General features: G+C 44.3%; 1 protein-coding gene across 1 annotated transcript in view; it reads left to right on the forward strand.

Annotated features, from left to right (window-relative positions):
• Positions 1-21,827, forward strand: part of LOC122789619 — a gene marked incomplete in the record, with an annotated part of 1,015,902 nt that overhangs the window by 252,972 nt on the left and 741,103 nt on the right.

Raw genomic sequence — 21,827 nt, forward strand, 5'->3', positions numbered from 1 at the left:
TTGGCTAAATTCAAAGGTAAGTCCATACTAGGAGCAACAGTGACTGTACAGTCCGGGGCCTCACCAATGTATAAAGGTAGAGCCAGGTTACGAATGAACCTAGTATCTACTGTCTCTGAAAATTCTGATTCTGCTGTTTCGCCCTGGTTGGTTGCTGAAATTTGTTCCTCTGCTTTGGGATGGCCCCCTGACGGCTGGTGTTGTAAAAAACCTGTTGCTGACCAGTGTGAGTAGCATTATAAGCGGGTTGTTGTCTCCGATTCTGTAACCTCTCACTCCTCCTAACGCCATGATCCGCTAATGTGTCTCCGAATGTGTCCAGCTGTCTAATGTTAGTGGGTGGAACCTCACTACCGCTAGCAGTAGTGGATGTATTAGCGTTGTCGGTGTTAGGGTTCCATATTTGTGAAGGCGCAGGAGGTGGGTAAGCCACCCCTAATTCATACGCCTTCAAATCACGCTCTAATTTCTTAACTTTATTGGACTTTAATTTGGTCAGGTACTGATCAATGCTACTAAAGCATCTGCTGTAATCATATTTGTACCTGCTAAATTCCTCATGGGATTTGATAGAGTTGTCCAAAACAGTGATTTCTTCATTTAATTGTACCACCCATAATGAGTAATGCTTGATCATTAATTTAAGTAAGTCCAGGCCTTGTTGGTCAAAGAGATTGATTAACTCTTTGTGAAAGTCAGAATTCAAAACCAGCCCTGTTGGATATTGAAAATGTCTCAGGCCTTTTGGAATGACATTACAAGCAATGCATTCATTAAAATAGGAAATTTCCAGTTTTAATTTTTTAACCTTAAGTAAAAGTTTATCAAATGTTTTCAGTTTGTCAGCTAATAAATTATTTACCTCTTGGCTGTCAGGTGTGCTATTGGGCATCGAGCGGGCTGCCCTTTGCCCATATTCTGAGAAAACGAAATCCTCAGACAACCAGTTGCCCAGTACCGGAGCCCCATCGAGCAGGCTGCTAGATGCATGATTGTTAACATGCTCCGTTCGTTCAGTAGGACAGGATTGTCTCTGTGAATCACCTGCTATGCCACTGTTCAATGGTACTTCCACGCCTACTAAACAGTCCGTTGGAATAAGTGGATTGCTTGTTCGTGGCCGTTGCAATGAATCAGGAATAATCGTAGGAACCAGCTTGCCATTAGATGTATTTGTTGGGTTTAATAAAATACTTGTTCCTGGCCATTGCAAAGGGTCAGGAGCAGTAGTAGGAAGCACCCTACCGTTTGATGAGTTCAAACCGCCAAGTTCACTACGTTCATTCAGTAAAGAAGGGGATGCAAGAGTGTTAACTGGTTGCACAGCGCCCCCTGGCGCGTTCTCCGCAAGAGTAGACTTTGAATTGTTCACGAAAGGCAGGAAAAGATTTTTCATATCCTGCTGTTGAGTGTCAAGCTTGTCCAGTCTCGCACAAAGCGATTCCATCCTCTGGAATAGCGAATCAAACAAACTGTCCTGTGCAGCTGTGGACAAAGTAGCTGGTGCTGGAAAAGCACTATTACAGCTCCTAAGTAATGCTGGAGTAGCATTAGGAGAAAAACCATCACTGCTAGCAGTTCTGGAAGCCATAAGACAAATGAAAACCAAACTAGCACAAACTAAGAAAAAGTACCGGATCCAAAGCAATGAGGTTATAAATTATTAAACCACAGCAGTCACAGGACTAGAAAGAAGTTTATTACATAAAGCGCTTTTCGTCTGCAATAGTGCACAGACTTCCACAAACAAACTACAATTTAAAAAGGCAACTTAAATAGTACAACAATACTGATTCGTAAACCATGGGCCAATCATACAGGATTATGGCCGTATATAGAATTTAAAAACATACACTCAATTATCACACTAACTCAAGTAACATTATGAGTAGTATGATATATAAAAATATTAATAATAAAATACTAAAATACAAGATATGTCATGAACCTAGACGCTCAAGCGGAGACCAAATACTGCCAAAATAAAAATGATAAAGATACATAAAGTATATAAAAATAAAAAATACTACTAAAAAGCATGATTATCTAGACAAGTTCTTTAATTTGAGGAGGCTGCTAATAGAGCAACCTTCGTTAAGACCTGGTAAAACGTAGGCATTTAATCTAATCTGCCAACGTAATTCTGATGCTTCCAGAAGTAAATGTAAGGGAGCCCCTCTCATGGTGTCATGCATCTGGTCAATCACCATATATCTAAAATGGTGGTCCTTGTGCTGGATAATATGCTTAGCAAGAGCATTTTCCTGTTTGGCTTACTACAAATATACCTGTGGAAAAGAGAACTCCCAGTAATGTGTATAGCGCATTGTGTTAATGCATACTTATTTATTTATTTATTTATTGCAGTTGGTTTACCAGGGTAGTCCATTGGGCCATTGAAGAACCCTTTTTCAATGGAGTCCTGGGGAGAAAAGCTCCAAAAAGAAAATAAATGTACATTACAGTAAATATATAGGCACATGCAATGAAGGAGCCTGAGCTCCAAAAAGAAAAATGTACATTACAGTAAATATAAAGGTACATACTATAAAAGAACAAAAACAAAACATGAATGTAATTAACATTTGACAGTGACAATCTTGGTACAGGCAATGAGGGAATAAAAGCAAAAAACATAAATGCATTTTAATGAACAGACATAGTGGATAATTAGAGTAGAGTGCTAGTACAGGGAAGGTAGAGTTGGTTATGGGGGGTGGGTACAAGAGCATTCCGATTGAGATGCTAGGTGTAAGAAAAGTGACTTCTTGAAGGCAGAGTGGTTGGAAGTAGTGCGGATGTTTGGTGGTAGGGAGTTCCAGAGGTGAGCAAGGCTGAAGGAAAGGAGGTTTTTGCCTGGGGGATGATTTGGTTTGTGAACCTCTAGTAGATTTTGATTATTAGACCTTAGAGCTCTATTTGGATGGTGCATTTTAAAGGCAGAGGAGAGGGAGGGACAGTTAGAGGGGTTTAGAATAAGCTTGTGGGCTAGATTTAGTTGAGTATAAGCAAGATAGTTGGGAAGTTCTAACCATTTTAGTTTATGGAGGGAGAGACAGTGGTGAGTGGAAGACTTATGGGTGGTAGCGAATCTAGCATTTTTGTTGTAACAAGAGGTGAGCTGTTTTTTTAAGGAGCACTGAAGATTAGTAAGTAGTGGGGCACCATAGAGGAGGGAGGGAATGAGGAAGGAAGTAGCTAAGGTGACTTTAGTGGTAGGTGTGAGGTAGGCATTTTGTCTATATAGCATGCCAAGTTTTTGATGTGTTTTTTTGATGTTCTTTTGTAGGTGGGAATTAAATTTGAGTTGGTTGTCAATAAGGACCCAGAGAAGTTTGGTCTCTGACACTATTTCAAGGGGAGAGTTGTTTTGACTGGTAACTGAGTGAATTTAAGTTGGGGGGAGGGAGTTTGGAGGGAGTAAATAATATTAATTTGGTCTTGGTGGCATTGAGAGCTAGCTGATTACATAGCATCCATTGCTCTGTGGCAGAGAAGGCGTCTTGAGTGAGTTTTTGTAGGGTGGAGATAGAAGAGGCAGAGCAGATGATAGTAGAATCATCTGCATATTGGATAATGCTAGAGAAGGGGATAGATTTGTAGAAGTCATTGATAAAGATGTTAAAGAGAAGAGGGTCCAATATGGAGCCTTGTTGGACTCTGGTAGGGGTGTTTAGGAAGGAGGAAGTTGCTTTTTTCCATTTTACAGCTTGTTTTCTGTTTGAGAGATAGCTGGAGAACCAGTTCAGAAAGGAGGAGGATATGTAGAGTTTTGAGAGTTTAGTTAGGAGCAGGTTGTGGGAGATAGTATCGAAGGCTTTGGAAAGATCGAGGAGTAAGGTGGAAACAATTTGTCCAGAGTCTCGGGCTTTATTCACTATTTCCAGGAAAGAGAGAATGGCAGTCATGGTGCTGTGATTAGGTCTGAAGCCATGCTGTGTGGGGGTTATAAGGTTGTTGTCTAGGAGATGAGGGAGGAGTTGGATTTGCACACATTTTTCAAGGATTTTTGAAATGGGGGACAGGATGGCTATGGGTCTAAAATTGGTTGTGGTATTATTCTTACCTCCTTTGTGCAATGGTATAATAAAGGCTTGTTTCCAAATTTGGGGAACAGTGCCTTCTAGTAGGGAGCGGTTAATCAGGATGCTAATTGGGTAGGCCAGACTTTCGGCAGCTATATTAAGAAAGTAAGAAGGGATATTATCAGGAGCATTGGTACATGGTTTCAGTTTCTGGAGGAGTTTCTTAATAGTAGTAGTAGGGATGGGATTTAAAGTGAAGATAGTGCATTTGTGTGGTGTTGAATTTTGGGGTGGTATGGGTGAGGGTAGAATTTGTGTGGAAGAGGTATTAGTGGATTGGAAGTCGGGAGTTGATTGAGAGATTGTGGGGATGAGTGATGGGGTATAAGAAGATGGGGAGGAGGTGGAGAATGAAGAGGTTAGTTTTGAATTAGAGTCAATAAAGAAGGAATTAAATTGGGTGGCTAAGTCTAGTTCTGGAGCATTTGGATCTGGGGTAGGAGTATCTGGTTTGCTGGGGTGGAGGAGAGTGGAGATTCCTTTCCAGAATTTTTGAGGGTTGTTTTTGTTTTGGTTTTGGAGTGTAGAGAAATAGTTTTGTTGATCGAAAGAGATAAGTTTCTTAGCTTTATTGCGGAGCAGTTTGTATTCGTTGAGGAGTGGGTTTGTCTTATGTTTTTGGTAGCGTGCCCATACTTTGTCTCTTTGTCTCATGAAGGATAGAGTAGTTTTAGATAGGCAGGGGGCTGATTTGGTTTTTATTCTCTTAGTCCGTAGGGGAGCTTGTGAGTCTAGTAATTTTAAGAATGTAGAGTTGAAGAATGAGACTGCGTTGTCTAGAGGTAATGTTTTCAGACATGTCCAATTTACAGCATTTAGTGAGTTTGAAAAGGTTATTGGGTTGAAGTTTTTTTGCGGATAGTAATGATGTTGTGGGTCCGTTGAAGGATAGTTGGAAGTCGGTGGGTAAAGGTGGGTAAGTGGTCACCTAGTGGGTCGGGAAGGATGCCACTTTTGGTAAAGTAATGGGGATGGGAGACTAGGATCCAGTCCAGTATACTCCCATTAGAGGGGTTTTTGGCTGGGTGAGTAGGCACGTTTATCAGTTGTGAGAAATGGTAGAGGTTGATATTAGTGTTTGAAGGAGTTTGGATAAGGGTCCAGTTAATGTTTACGTCTCCAAGGATTATGGTTTCATTGCTAATGTTACTGGATAGCCAAGAGAGGATAAGTTCAAGTGTAGAGATATTGTCACCTGGAGGGATATAGAGGGAGGCTATACATATTTGTTTGTGGTTATTAAATTGTAATATAATAAGGAGAAGTTCAGCGTTGTTGAAGTGTGGGATAGGTTTATTGTAGGGGGAAACTACTAGGGAGGAGGAATATATAAGGGCTACTCCTCCACCTTTTTTGAGAGGTCTGTCTTTTCTTATGATGGAGTAGTTTGGGGGAACTACTTCAGAGTCCTTAATATGTGGTTTTAACCAGGTCTCAGAAATAGTCAAGATGTCAGGTTTGTTGTGTATAAGCCAAGCATGAAGGTTGGGGACTTTGTTAACGATACTTTGTGAGTTTAATGAGGTGAATAGTAAGGATTTAGTTGTGCTGGTTGAAGTGGCAGGGCCTGGGTTGGGATGGATGTCACCTGATAAGAGAGTACTGATCAGGTGTATGTAATAGTTTAGGTTAATAGACAGCAGGGTTGTGAGATTGGGGTTTGTTGTGAAGTGTAGGGATTTGCTAGTGCCTATAGGAATTGAGATTGTGTGATGGGGGATAAGTTTGAATCGAAAAAGAAGTAGGTTGTCTGAGTGATAAAGATAGGAGGAAATGGGAGAGTATGATTGTAGTGGAGGTGAATTGTGGTGGTTAGTTATATGAAAGGAATGGGAGTTGAAGCAAGTAGTAGGTTGGGAGAGATGGTGTAAGTAAGATAAGGAGAGGAGAAGTAATAGTGAAGGGAAGATGGAGGAGTATTTAGAGAGCATGTTGTGAAAAGTAACAGTAGCACAGTGATAGAATATTGATGTTGGTGTAAGGGAGCTAGTGTTATATAGAGAGAGTGTATGATTATGTTAGATGTGAAAGGAGAGTGGTATTAGCTATAGAGGGTGTGGTCTAGTAGAGGGAATGGAGTACGATTGGTTAATTAGATTAGAATGAGGAGGAGAAATAGTTAGTTTTGGCGGGAAAGGAGGGAAGGTGTGGTTAGAGAACTGAGTAGTGACTGGAGTAGAATGGGAGTGGATTGTTGGAGGGATAAATGTAGAGGTGCTGGGGGCGGGTGGGATTTGGGGGAAGGGTAGGGGAGCGGAGTGAGCCCACAGGGCGAACGGAGCGGGTACAGCCCAACAGCAGAAGATAAGCGAGAGACTATCAGAGAAGCAATAAGAGTGAAGTGTAAGTAGTAGAAGGTGAGGTGGAGTGGGTCTGGACAGAGTGTAAGGAGTGGGCTAAAGGAATGGACGCGGGAGTAGTTAGGGTCAGAATTTCTTCTAGCACAAGGAGAATTGTGCGGTAAACCCTAAGCCCAGAAAGAATGGAGAAGGGGTGTGTACTAGTAGACTATGCAGGAATCCAAGGCTCACCAGTGTAATACTTGGACTAATGGGATGGAAGGAGAAGGGAGCAATAGTAGCAAAGAGCAGTGAGAAGTATGGAAGATGGAGGAGTATAGTAGAGTGGGTTTGGCTGCTGGCAATCCTGACAGGGAGTATACTGCTACTGCTAGGAGAGCTAGAGTACAGTAGTACTAGCTTAGCAGGTGTACGTACTTTATGTTCTTAGAGTCTCTTGGGTATACTTTGTCTTCGAAGGGAGCTGAAGCAGCAGAGAGTATTTCCTTGGCAATAGGGAGTATGGCCCTAGTTGGGTCCAAATATCCACCCAGGCAAGAACACAGGGGGAAGAGATTCAGGGCAAAAAGTTTATGTTCTTATAGAGTCTCTTGGGTATACTTTGTCTTCGAAGGGAGCTGAAGCAGCAGAGAGTATTTCCTTTGCAATAAGGAGTATGGCCCTAGTTAGGTCCAAATATCCACCCAGGCAAGAACACAGGGGGAAGAGATTCAGGGCAAAAAGAGAGCGATACGCTCACAGCCGAGGATGCACAGCAGCCAGGAACGGGCGAAATTTAAAAAAAAAAAAAAAAAAAAATCTCTAGTATAATAAAGTAGTTAGGTAGGGGTAATAAAGTAGTTAGGTAGGGGTTTGAATTCTGCACTTGCCAACTGTATGTGTGTGTGTGTGTGTGTGTGTGTGTGTGTGTGTGTGTGTGTGTGTGTGTGTGTGTGTGTGTGTCTGAGAGGAGCAACCTTTTTGAAGACTACTGAAACCCCTTAAAAGTGGTATACTCATCTTTGTCCAGTCTGATGATGTTACCATCCTACAAATATACCTGTGGAAAGGAGAACTCCCAGTAATATGTATAGCATGTCGTGTTAATGTGTACTGCTCTAGTGTCATAAAGTAGTTTGGTAGGGGTTTGAATCCTGCACTTGGTGAGTGTGTGTGTGTGACACTGTTGGTCACTGTGTTGTGGGTTTTGCTTTTACTGCTGTATGACATATCACAATGACAACAGTATGTACTTTGCACATGTCAGCTATGTGGCAAATACATATATATTCATGTGACCTCAATTATTTCATAGGTGGGAACGCTGCTTTCTCCATGAACACATCTGTTATCTTTGCCAGTGTGTGCTGCCACTTTCCAGACCTTGGGTCACATCTGTATGCTTGTGACAAGCCCAGCCACTGCAGTGATCCCTGTCCTAGGTCATCCGTGTCTCACACACATTACGGTTTCTATTGAATAGTGTGAGTGAGGGTTTATGCCTGAGGTATATTTCAGACCTGTTCAAACGCAGCAAAATCTGTCAAGTGATTGGTATTCATTATAGGTGTACAACAACCTTTGTGGATATACATGCAGACCCCTTATTGCTTATGTGATCCACCGAGGGATTTCAAAATACCTTTGGAAATCTGATTACCAAAGGAGAGATGACATAACACTTGGCTGTATGTACACATCGGTACCTGTTCAACATGTTGGGGGCTAATGCCTATGTGGTACTGTGGGGATACTATGTTTTGTAAAAGTGGATGACTATGCTTTAGTTGGCTTATAGCTTTACAGCATGGGTTTGACAACAGATATTAGTCTGTATGATAGCTTTGTGGAGGATGTGTGTCATCTGGAGAATGCATTATAGCCCAGAGAATGCATTTCCAGACATGGACGGACATATCCCTACTGTGTTTGCTTGTACTTCAGACAGCTATATGCCACACAGGAGTGGTCCCAGGAATGGGTGAAGGTGAATACCACTGGTTACTTGCATAGTATAGTACCTGAAGGATCCAAATGTTACTGTGTGTCCTACATCTGTGTGTCAGTTGTCAAGACATCATCTAACGATTGTTTATGGTCAGGCTGTTGTATGTAAACTACCAGAATGCAAACCAATGACAGTAACAGTATCGCCCACAGCACAGTGTCAGACCATGTCATACACACGTGTACTCAAGTTTCAAATGTGTGTAGTACAATGCATACTGGCCACCAATAGAAACTATGGAGTGTTAACACTGTGTAATACAGGGCATGTCATCCTGCCCATGTGTCCACTATGCACGTACATGCAGACAGTGCACCTCCACCATGTTCACAAATGTACAACTGCAAATCTGTGCTGCACACATCCTACACGTACTGTCCACTCTCTAACACATGCTGACAATACTACACACATCAGCCAAGTGACACGTGGGCAGACACTACACTATTGGAATTAACACTGGTGTAAACAATACTACATTGACAATCATAGCTTTAATGCATCATGCCTGCTCAGCTACACCTTCAAGGATATCATTACACTTTACTGCTGACAACATGCTAACATTGCTATACTGCTATAAAGTCACCCTGTGCATCAGCACCATGTTAGCCTGTTCCTGCATCAATGTTGCAGATGACAGGAGGTGGCACAGGTTTCATCATATGTACAGGGTGTGTTGTTGTTTTGCCAGAGGCCTACATTGAGTCATACAATCAACATGTGTGTGTGTGTGTGTGGGGGGGGGGGAGTACTGGTATGGGCCAATGTGGATGTAATGTGTGCGGGTATTTGTTTGCCCTAGGTGTCTGGTTTATGTGCGTGTGTGTCTGCATGCACACATTTCCAACATGTGGCTGCCATATATGGGGATTTGTGGGACAGCCACTGACTGTACCTGCCAGGCTTTACAGATCACCGTTTCTGGCCACGGATATGGTACCTGTGCCTGGCAGGGGTGCTACAGACAGTATCAGGTACTAAGCCAGACTGGGTACTATCCTCAGAGGTAGACATGTACACTGGATCCATGTCCCTGCTGGGACTGGCCAGAGCCACGTGCACATGGTCTTCTAGGACGGTCTATGGACAGCCCACCTCCAACATTGCTGGGGCTGGTACTGGCACTAGGGCAGTGGCTGTGACTTGATTGATGTCCATGGCGGCTGCCAGCTGCTGATGTTGCTGGCATACGTCCACGTCTCAACTGTCCCGCACTGTCCTGATACATGGACATGACATTACGGAGGACATCTAATGTCTCACCCCAATGTCTATCAGTGACCGCAGTGTAATTACGGATGGCACCTGCGAGGTCACAGATACTGTCAATTACATTGATGTTGTGCCCTCTGTGCCCTTAGTCCCTGTCTGGTGTACTGTTCCATACGTGCCTGTGCCTCCATGACAGCCTGGAACATGCATGAGGTTGTAAGACTTGTGTCACATCTGCCAGGGGCATGATGACCAGCAGTGCTCCGACGAGAACCCCTGCACATCTGCCTATGTGGTACAGTTCCAGGTATCTGGCTATGGCTGTGTCCGGATGCATGTGCCATAGATACCACACTGTCCTGGCCATTGCTGACTGTACACTGTCCCTCAGCTAAGGGCATTGGTGATGATGGATGTATTGGCACTATGTGTGCATGGATGGGGTGGACACGTGTACTGTCGATTGGTGGCCCAACAACAGACCCTGGCAGACATGCCTGTGCCTCAACACACCTATCCTCATTATCACTATTTGTGTCAGTGACATCAGGTTCCCTGCTGCAGTGAACCAGCCCAACCTCAGCACCTGTCAGAGGAAGATAGGAAATGCACTTTACGACCTGTACATGATGTCAGAACACATGCACACTTCTCACTAAAGCACACACACACACACACACACACACACACACACACACACACACACACACACACACCACCAGCAATCCAGAACATACTCAATAGCAGTTGATGGTGGGGTACAGTATCACAAATCAAACAGTCGTATCACACATGCCAGCATGCAGGACGTGCGTTGCTCAACAGCATGCAGTGCGAGTGTAGACGGTCCTTGCTACTAACAGTGTACATGGCTTTGATGCATGTGTGTTCGGTGATTGGCCTCACCCTGGAACGCAATGTATACATGGACAAAACATTGCTGTGCAAGTATTAAAAACTCTTTACTGTCCTGTGCACCATCGCTCACAAGTATACATACCATGGCTGGATGTGTGTCTGTGTGTTGCATAGATACCCATTTCTGATTAGAGCATTTGTGTCTTTAGCAGATAATTGTGGACACAAGCTTAGCCCATGCATGCTATGTATACACACAGGATCAGTGGTGCATGTGTACGTGCTGGAATACCATTGGTCCACATAGCCAGTGTACAGTAGTTATGGTGAGTGTAGAACATATTGTGGACATGTCAGTGCCAGCCATGACATGGCATGCTACAATACAACTGCAACATTGAACATCACACATACCCAATGTGTCATGTGACCTTGACACTCAATAGCATTACAAGACATATATGTGTCAGTTTGTGCAAATGGTGATTGCTATGCATATTGTGTATAGGTGCATATGTTTGCACACACACAACATTGAGGTGTATAGCAATGAAAGCTGTGTGTAGTACTGTGGTTACTGTAAGTGGATGGGGTGTAGTACCATAAGCCATCATCATGCAGCATCATGTGGTCACTCAAGGCTACTAATGTGTGCAAGACCAGCACCTATCATGCTGTACCTGAACAGCAGTACCATAGCTACATTCACCATTTCACGGCCAGTTGTTACATGGGTTTGTAAGGTGCCCAATAAGGAGCATTGCCAAACATAAATGTGTTGTGTGCGGAAGAGTGTCTCACTGCCCCTTGATAGGCCTCTACCCCTCTGGTATATTATGTGTTCTGTGTGGATGACATTTGGGATACTGGAGTGTGACTTTACAGACTGTGTGAATACGTCATGTGTAGCATATTAACATGTTCTGTGTATGACATAGTTGTGTATGTTGTGTGCATGTGTATCGAATCTGCCTATCCAATGGCCACTACAGTGTAACCACATTTGTTTGGGATGCTCTGTGTATTGCATGTGTTTGAGGCAGCTAATCACATTACTGAGATGTGCATAGTCTCGCAGCAAACATGCACAGCATGCATTATGCGTAGGTGTGTTACATGTGTACATGGCCTTACACCTTATCTATGACGTGCACATTTTATTTGCAACAATAAATGTATAACACACTCACCAGCATGGGTCTGCTGCCTTGCTGTCACACCAGAGGGACCTACAAGGATATGAGACAGTTTGTCAGTGGCAACAACTGTGGCATTGCTACTGTGGGTTTGCAATCTTACAGTAGTACAACTGTTTACATTCACAGGCCTACAGATTATGTTCCAAATGATCAGTATTGCACAACATCAGTCTCCACATCATCTAACTACACAGTACACATCTCACATATGCATGATCTACCAATAGAGGTAACAGTAGTCTACAGATATGCCATGTTACCTGCACGCTCTGTGTGAACTTGCTGGGTGGCTCCAACCTCCATGGTGATACATGTCTGCTGCTGTTGGTGTTGGCCAGGAGCCACCAGGCTCAGGAGCAGCTCCTCCACTCTGGTGAGGGGGGGTGGATGGTAACCCCACCACCTGTAGCAAGCTGTTGTTTACGGACATCAGACGCATGCTGCCGGACTTTGTTGAAGTAAATCACTGCAGTGATGGCGTACCTGCTCATATGTCCGGTTATGCATGCCTATGTCAGCTCATGCTGGTCCTTGAGAATAGCACTCTGTAGTGCTGGATCAGAGTGCTTCTAATGATGTCGTCCTCAGCAATATATATATATATATATATATATATATATATATATATATATATATATATATATATATATACACACACACACACACACACACACACACACACACACACACACACACACACACACATCCATTGGTGTACATATAGGGAACATACACAGCCCACCTTTCATGGTGGGACTAGCAATTATGCAAAGGATGTGAGGTATACATTAATGTAATGATATCACACAATCTTGTGAGAAATGCATTGAAGGTGTTCTCAGCCCATGTAGCTTTAGCAGGCCTCGCTGGCTGCAACATTGCAAATTTAACAAATCACACGCACAGTGTAACTACCGCATGTCATATATCAGCACTGTATGCTGTCTTGTTTGCCACACACTACAACCTACATACAAATATGCACATAACCTTCTCCAACATATATATGTCCACCCTTCACATACATTTGCAGTATGTCCCTTGCTCTCTGCACATGTACAGATGTTAATATATCTGACACATATATATCTGTCCGTATGTGTGTGCCATACACACACACAAGGTCCGCACTGTTTTAAGTCCTTGGACCTCACGGCTGACCAGTTGGGCCTTGCTGCAACATGAACAGGTGTCACATGTGAACACGCAGTAATATTAGAGGGTGTGTATATAGCTACAAATGCTAGATTAGCATACTAGCCTGGTACAGCAGTTGCCAATGCTAAGCTAACCGTTAATATGACTATCATGCATGTGTTACTCCGTCACATCCATGTTTATGTAGCTGTTTGCTCTACTCCCCCAAACGGTCATTGTCCACACTGCTGTACAGAACACAGAAAACATGGATCAGATGTTTGACATTTAATGCTGAGCTACATATGTCACAGTTATGTCCCCCTGCACACAGCTACACACTGATTTGTCCATGGCAGTAGTTATGCTGGACATCTTTGCATAGATACGTACTGCTGCCACATATGGATGTTTCAAAGTATGTAGAGTACTCCTCAAAAACATCTACTACATGCCAGTAAATACATATCAGTTACATACTTTTCCTTTGTATGTGTTGGTATTATTTTCCGTGTTCCTTTTGCTTTTGCGTTTGCTTTTGCTGTTAATGTCTCTCTCTCTCTGTGTCTGCAATGGAGTGATTGCGTGTGTGGGCAGCAAGTACAGCCTACTTTTATAGGTATCTGCATATGTGCATGTGATGGCTTCTGCACCTATTTGGTAATTGCATGCAGCCTGCTGTGTGGTAATTGCAGTACTCACTGTCATAGCAACCCAATGCTATAAATTGCTAAGTCAGATAGGTGTAGCCCTTTCAGCTTTCCAAAGTGGGGCTCATACTTGTTTACTGTGGACACTGTTGTTTGTCAGAAGGTTGGTATAGATGTACTTCAAGAATGCAACTGCAGTCATAACATATGGGTTGTCCTGCCTCAGGCAGCCCTCAGTCGGCCGAATTCCAAAGTCTGGGTCCGGCGTCGGCTGGTGTCGCCTCCTCTCCGACGTCACAACGGCTGGAGTATAAAGGCATCGGCCGACGCCATCTTCAGTCTTTCTTGCTGCGCGGTGCCCGAAGCAGAAGCAGTTCGCAAGTGCCGGTCGGTCAGCTCCTGTGTTTTCAGTACCGAAGTCATCTAAAGCTAAGTACCCCGTTGGGGAACATTTATTCTTGCTTCAGCCGATTTCAGAACAAATTGAGAAAGTTAATAATTGTTTGTCTTGTGGTAAACAAATACTTCATAAGGACTTCCATTCTCTCTGCCTTCCTTGCCTGGGCCCAGACCACGACGTCTCGGCCTGTGCTGCCTGTGCTTGCTTTAATAAGCGCACTCTCAGGCGCCGGGCATAATTCGCCGAGGACTTTTTCGGTGAATCTTTTGCGTATATCATGCCGTCGGATCAACCGACAACCCAATCTGCTAAAAAACGCAAGGACCGGGACCAACATCCTCGGCCCGCGTCCACTACCGATGCTACTCCTAAACCCTCTGCTAGTGCTCCGGTCCCTTTGGAAGTGGTAAATCCACCGCTCCAGGCCGACGACAGTGTTAACACGACCTTCGGTCTCTGAGATCTCTCCGGTGCCGGTTGTTGATTTTCCTCCGGAAACCGAAGTTTTGGATCTACCTGACACCATTTCTGTGGACAAGGTTACGCCTGCACGTGGGGCTGCTAGGCCTCCTGTATCCATGTCCATCAAGGCCTTTGCACGTGCTAAGGCCGCCAGTCAGGCCAAGGCCCATCCTAAACCTGCTGCCTAGGCCCCTTCATCTGATAAGCAGATCATGTCTCTGGCTGCAGATCTTATTTCCCTTATCAGGGGGGTCTCAGCCTCATCCGAACAGGGGTTCTCAGCCACCTGCAGAGAAAAGGCCTAGAACTGAGCAGGCGGACGACCTCTCTTCGGATGAAGCCTCTGGGGATTCTGAGCATTCTGATACCCAAGAAGAATCCTTCCAGGCCTACGAGGACTCTGATGCTGAGGAATCAATTCCCTCTGCCTCCCCTCCAGAGGATTTCTCTTTTGGTGAAGTCCTGCATTCCATGAGGGAACATTTTCAATGGCAGGGTCAGGAATTCTCTGACTCCAGGAAAAGGCTTCGTACCTTCCTCAAGCTTCCCCAGCACAGACCTTTGGCTATTCCACCTGTTATGGATGTTTTTGATGATGTTTTCTCTGACTCCAGTGCTAACCCTGATTCTCTTCCTCCTGCTCCTGTCAAGCCGAACAGATATTATAGGGTCCCTGACACTCGCAAGCACCTTTTTAAGGCCCACTCTGTGGATCTAGAAACTATTTCACAGGGCCCCAAGGGAGTGGCTACCTCCTCTGCCAAAAACCCTCTGCCAGCGGACAGAGAAGCAAGATCCCTGGAGAGATGGGGTAAAAAAGTATATACCTCTACTACGTTAGCCATGAGGTCACTTAACTGCCTTTTTCACATGTTTCAGTACCAAGATTTTCTCCTGGATGATTTACAGAAAAAGTTAGCCTCTCCTGAGCCTATTGATAAAAAGGCATTGCAAGATGATATACATAACACTCAGCAGGTTAATAACCATTTTCTTCAGTGTGGTTATGATGCACTGGAAGCTTCATGTAGGGCAGCTATGACTGGGGCTGTGATACGTAGACATGCTTGGTTAAAGGATCAGTCCTTGCCTGACCATGTTAAAGTAAAGTTACTTGATGCACCTCTGGAAAAACAGAAGCTTTTTGGTGCTAATGCACAAGATGTACTGAAATCCAAAGAGGAAAAAGCAAAGTCAGTACAGACAGTCAAGGATTTCCTTCAGGTTCAGCCACCCAGATTCAGCAGAAACTGGCCCTCAAAGAATTGGTCCTTCCCCGGCTCTGACAAGTTTCAAAGGGGAAAAAGCAGACGTGCCCGAGGTAGAGGGCAGTACCGAGGATCTTACAGGGGCCGCCAATGGCAACCTCCAAATCAAAGAAGTGGCGCAGGCAGTTCAGCTGCACCACAAGGACAATCACAATGACTTGACTTTCGTACCGCCTACAAAGGTTCAAAGAGAAGCACCATTGTGCGGAAAATTATCCTTATTCTCTCAAAACTGGCATATCTTAACCAAGGACAACTGGATTCTGGATTTGATAGACAAAGGTTACAGATTCCACTTCCACACATTACCAATAAGACAAGGCATGCCAAACCTGCCACATCATCAAAGGGCAGAGGCGCTCACTCAAGTTTCCAAGCTGTTAAGTATAAAAGCAATAGAAAGGGTTCCTCCTCAGGAGCAAGGCCAGGGATTTTATTCAAGACTGTTCCTTGTTCCAAGAAAAGAAAACAAATGGAGACCCATACTGGACTTGTCAACTCTAAACACTTTTCTCATTGTGCCAAAGTTCAAAATGCTGACGTTGCAGCAACTCCTTCCCATGCTGGGCAAGGGGTCTTGGCTGCTCACTCTGGACCTTAAGGAGGCATACCTGCATGTCCCAATCAGACAAAGCTGCAGAAGATACCTCAGATTTCTTGCAGGGACAGAGCATTATCAATTCTCAGCATTGCCGTTTGGCTTATCTACTGCGCCCAGAGTGTTCACGAAATGCCTGGCATCAGTAGTGGCACACTGCAGACGATTCAAATATACCCCTACTTGGACGACTGCCTCATACAAGCAGACAACAAACCTTAAAAGAAAATTTGGACTATGTCATGCATCTACTGCAGGCCTTGGGATACACAGTCAACATTCAGAAGTCGAAACTACTGCCATCCCAACAGATTATCTTCCTAGGAGCCAAACTGGACACAGAAAACCAAATGGCCTACCTCACAGAGGAAAAACAGCAGCATTTACCAGAGTACTTCAAAGGCCTAGCAAAACTCTCCCAGCTGACTGCAAGGAAAATCCTGCAGGCCCTGTGGTTCATGGCATCCTGCATCCTTCTGATACATTTGGCAAGACTTCATATGAGAAAGCTGCAATGGTATTTTAAAAAACTTATGGTCTCAACCCAGCCAAAGCCTAGAGGACATAATCCCACTTATTCCATGTCTGCAAAAGGAATTTTTATGGTGGGCTCAAGCCAGTCAGCTAAACAAAGGCATGTCTTTCAACAGACCTCAAGCAGGCCAAATGATTACAACAGACGCCTCAGACCATGGATGGGGGGCGCACATGGAGGGCAGATGCATTCAGGGTCTTTGGACGCCAAAGGAAAGACATCTGCACATAAACCAAAAGGAGATGTTGGCAGTGATGCATGCAATCGAAACTTTCGAAAAATCACTACAACAAGGGCATTTGCTAATAAGGACAGACAACACCACTGTCATGTGGTACATAAACAAGCAGGGAGGCACTCATTCTTATCCCCTCTGCAGACTAACAATGCTTCTCTGGGAAAAATCTCTGAGCCTGAAGATACATTTACAATCCCAGTTTGTACCAGGCAAGGACAATGTACTGGTGGACAAGCTGAGCAGAAATTTTATGGATCCACACGAATGGATGCTGCACCCTCACATTTTCTCTCAACTGACGAAGACATGGGGAAGACCGGACGTAGATCTTTTTGCTTCCCACTTAAATCATCACCTGGAAAAGTTCTGCACAAGGACTCACCATCCTCTAGCCTGGAAAACGGATGCTCTCTCCTTCAGCTGGAATTCTCTAAAAAATTATGCGTTCCCTACTCTGCCTCTGCTGACCAAGGTGATACTGAAGATCAAAGCAGAACAACCAACAGGCATCTTGATAGCTCCGGACTGGCCAAGGCAACACTGGTACCCATTGCTATTGACCATAACTCGGACCAAACCATGGCCTCTGACCCCTGCTCCTAACGCAACACAATTACAGCACTGTACATCAAGACCTGAAAACATTACATCTGACAGCCTGGAGGCTACCATGACTTCACCTAACTCTCTTTCCAAATCAGTTCAAGAGATCTTGCTGGAAGCACGCAGACCTTCCACCAGAAAAACCTATTCAGCCAAGTGGAAGAGATTCAGCATCTGGAATGCCAACAGGGGTCAGGACACAGCATTACCGAGTATACCTCAGATATTAGAATACTTGGCAGAACTATTTCATACTGGACTCTCATACTCTTCAATAAAGATTCATGCCTCAGCAATCTCAGCAAAATACAACTGTGACCCTCCAGTGTTTTCCCATCCTCTGCTAAGACAGTTTCTAAGAGGGATAAAGAATATCAAACCTCCCAGAAAACAGCCAGTACCTGCATGGGACCTCAATTATGTGTTGGAAAAATTAACTCTTTCTCCATTTGAACCAGCAGCAACTTCAGAAATGCAATTTCTGTCATGGAAGACTGTCTTCTTATTGGCAGTCACATCTGCAAGGAGAGTTTCGGAGATACAGGCACTCATGGCAGTGCCTCCCTTCCTCATTTTTCATCAAGACAGAGTTTCCCTAAGAACAAATCTTACATTCATGCCAAAAGTTCTTTCCAGGGTGTCTCTAAATCAAGCTATTTACCTGCCTACATTCTTCCCCAATCCTCAAAATAAGGGGGAAAAACTACTGCATACTTTGGACATACACAGACAACTATGTTACTACTTGGACAGAACTAAGGCCACCAGAAAGTCTGACCAACTGTTTGTAGCCTATGCTGCTGGAGTACAATGAAAGGCAATCTCCAAACAATTTCAAAATGGGTTGGACATTGCATCAGATTCTGCTATTCTTTCCATGGAAAAGGTGTGCCAGCCAATATTAGGCCACATTCCACCAGAGCTTTAGCCACTTCCACAGCTTTCCTAAGAGGAGTGGCAACAAAGGACATTTTAGAGGCTGCTACATGGAGCTCCGTGCATACATTTACCAAGCACTACAACCTGCCTTTATACTCCAGATCCCGAGCAGGCTTTGCTTCGGCAGTCCTGCAGGGGATTTTAGCTACACCATCCTTATCATAGATCCATCCACCCCCAGCTTGGCTATGGTATTCAACCCATATGTTACGACTGCAGTTGCATTCTTGAAGGACATAGTACAGTTTTGTACCTACCATAAATGTAGATGTCCGATAGATATGCAACTGCAGTCAGATTTTCCCACCCTCCTACCCCTCTGTATCCTTCTTTTTTGGGTCCCTACCCCTTTTCCCATTAGCTGGGGGTATTTCCTATGGTGTATCTGTTTATTACTGTTGTGTATGTTTGGGATTATTTTATCCATTTACCAAATTTAGCCTTCCTAGGAGGGCACCTGGCATCTGGGGCAAGAAACACTGAAGAAGATTGCGTTGGCCGATGCCTTTATACTCCAACCGTTGTGACGTCGGAGAGGAGGCGACACCAGCCGACGCCGGACCCAGACTTTGGAATTCGGCCGACCGAGGGCTGCCTGAGGCAGGACAACCCATATGTTATGACTGCAGTTGCATATCTATCGAACATCTACATTTATGGTAGGTACAAAACTGTACTTATATCTGAAGCTAGGGGTGTAGCCAGTGATTTAAATGTTGTACTCGGACCTGAATGTTGCCACTTCCAGTACACACTTGTTAGTGTAGAATTGTACTCACCCCTGCAAATGCCAACACAAAATACATGGGAGTATGTAGTTTCTTTTCTACTTAAACAATTAACTGCCATACAAAAGTAGTTATTGAGATGTATTCTTTTGGCACATGAACTGTTTGTGAACTGCTATACTGTGAATATTAAAGTACTCACTTCTGAACAGTTTGTGCTTTTTTAGTGTTGACATTTGCACAGGCTGCTCATGAAAACTGTTCAGTTCCTGTACTGAGTATGCCTACCTACATCCTTGGTAGACCCTGAACACGCAGGTATATTGTACATTTGGGTAGGAATGCAGACGTACAGAGAGCATTACGTATTATTGTGTGAATGTTATCTTGCTGGACTTAAAGGGTTGCTGTGTACCTGTTAGGTTATCAAGTCAAGTAGTCTGTCTGCATAGCTCCCAACTGTGGACCTATTCTGATGGTAGCCAGATGTTAGTCTTTGTCTGTGCAACGCACAGGTCTTTTCAACACTGGTACAATGGCATTGTTACAGTCGGTTGCTACCAGTACATGGCTACATCCTTTGGTATTTCAGTGTTGTACTCCTACATAAGGGTATGCATGTGGAACTCCTTCCAAATCTATTTGCACAGTGTGTAACAGCAGAAAAGCTGATATGCCTGTGTGTTTCTGCCAGGCCTCTGAAACACTCTGGTACATATTTGAACAGAGTCAGGGAAAGGTAGGTAAAAGTGAGGTACACCTTCAAAATAATAGACAGTAAGTAGAGACTTCGAGAACCAGTGTGTCTGGATTACTACACCTTTTCTTAAGTACTAGCGGTGTCTAACTCTTACTATTGTCATTATTCATTGTGTAATACCCCACCTTTCTGCCTAATGTCAGTACTTTTCAGAGAGATTCACAGGGACACAGTTAACATATGTTTCAAAATCAGGGACATCCCTGAAAAGTAGTCACAGTTAGGATGCATGTCCTCTGCCCTAATCAGATATGCCACTGTTTGTCCTGCAATGATACTGTGTGTGGGTTGTAAAGTGCTGCTGTAGCATTATTTCCTGCTAGAATGGCTGGTTCTCTTATCACAGTCATGTAATGCAATTCCATAACTGCTGGTAAAGTTCCACAGAAGTTGTTACGGCATTCCTATTTTTCCTTTACATTCACTCATTCTGATGCATGATGTATTTATTTCAGCGCCAACTTGTATGTCTACCATGGCTTAGTGGTACTTCATGCAGTCTAGTGTGTCCAAGGTCCAGGGTTCGAGACTGACAGCGGTGTTTTATTTTGCTGCTGAGCAGAACAAGGGCCCTGACATAGAGTGACTGACTAAGGCACTTTTAAGCAGTTGTGAGCGGGTTTGTGCGATAATTAGCAATGCTTAGCTAAGCGCAAACAAGCGCGCACACTCGCAAACCCGCTAACTACTGCTTAATAGTGCTTACTCCTGCTAACCCCCGTGCTCATTTCTTTGAAAGAAAAGAAAATGGGGAGATAGGAAAGTGGTGAAAAAGGGGCACAAAGAGGGAATGACTGTAGGGGAAAACAGCTCGGGATGTGCAGGACTGGTGTAGGGAAGGTCCATTGCTGCCCATTTCTTTAACAGCAACAGCTGTGCATATGCAATAAATTTGGAGGGAAATATGAAACCTTCCAGCCCTGAGAGAGGGGTGAGGACAACAAAGTATGTTGTACTGCCAATTTAAATATCAGTTTGTGTCCAGCGGACATGTGTGCAAAATGGGCAGCTAAGTATGGGGCGTAATTAGATTGTCCTTTTTTTTTTTTTTTTTTTTCCAGGTGAGAGTGGAATGTGGGGTAGGCGAAGTAGTTATATTTGGGGAGGTAAACTGACAAAACGAACAAGAAGCATACAGGGGCGGAATATGACACGTGGTGAGTGAACATCATTGATGGAGAAGGATGTTTGGAAATCGCAAGCCCATGAGCCCACAGATGGCAACAGTGGAACTGAGATCCCCACTCATGGGCAGTCACCACTGCACCTTCACAGCCCAGAGGGTGGCTGTGCTGGGGGCTGCATTGGAGGGGCAGGCTCACCCGTGAGTTGCACCACTCATGCCTCAAGCTGGTGTAGAGGATCAGCGACAAAACGCTCCATCTCCCTACGCACCACAGCCTGTACCGTTTGGAGGGTAATATTTGCACGGGGGGGGGTGACCCCATCCCCTACAGCGCCTACGGAGGAGGAGGTCCCAGGCTGGGCACCGGACCTGCTGGTGCCAAGTGCCATCGCCAGCTGAGGTGGGACAGGTGGGTCCGCTGGGACCGGCCTTCCCATACGTTGGATGTTTAGGAGGATTTAATGAAAATATGGGTTAGTAACAGTCAACAACATTCCCAATTAGTTATAACAGCATGCAGACGTATTCCCATTAACCCAACACACCAGAGTTCCAGCAGTTGAACAGCAAGCATGACACATGCATATATAGAACAGTGGACATTACAACAGCATGCAGGTTTAATTGATGGCAAAAGGCCACCAATATTGTGGTATTTGAACAGGGCACATGCATCGAAATAAATGCAGATATTTGTAAACCAATAGGACATATGTCCCAACAAATGTTTTGAGATTAG

The sequence above is a fragment of the Protopterus annectens genome, chromosome 15.part0 (assembly GCF_019279795.1).
Source record: "Protopterus annectens isolate FY-2018-M chromosome 15.part0, PAN1.0, whole genome shotgun sequence".
In the NCBI taxonomy this organism is placed as follows: domain Eukaryota; kingdom Metazoa; phylum Chordata; order Ceratodontiformes; family Protopteridae; genus Protopterus; species Protopterus annectens.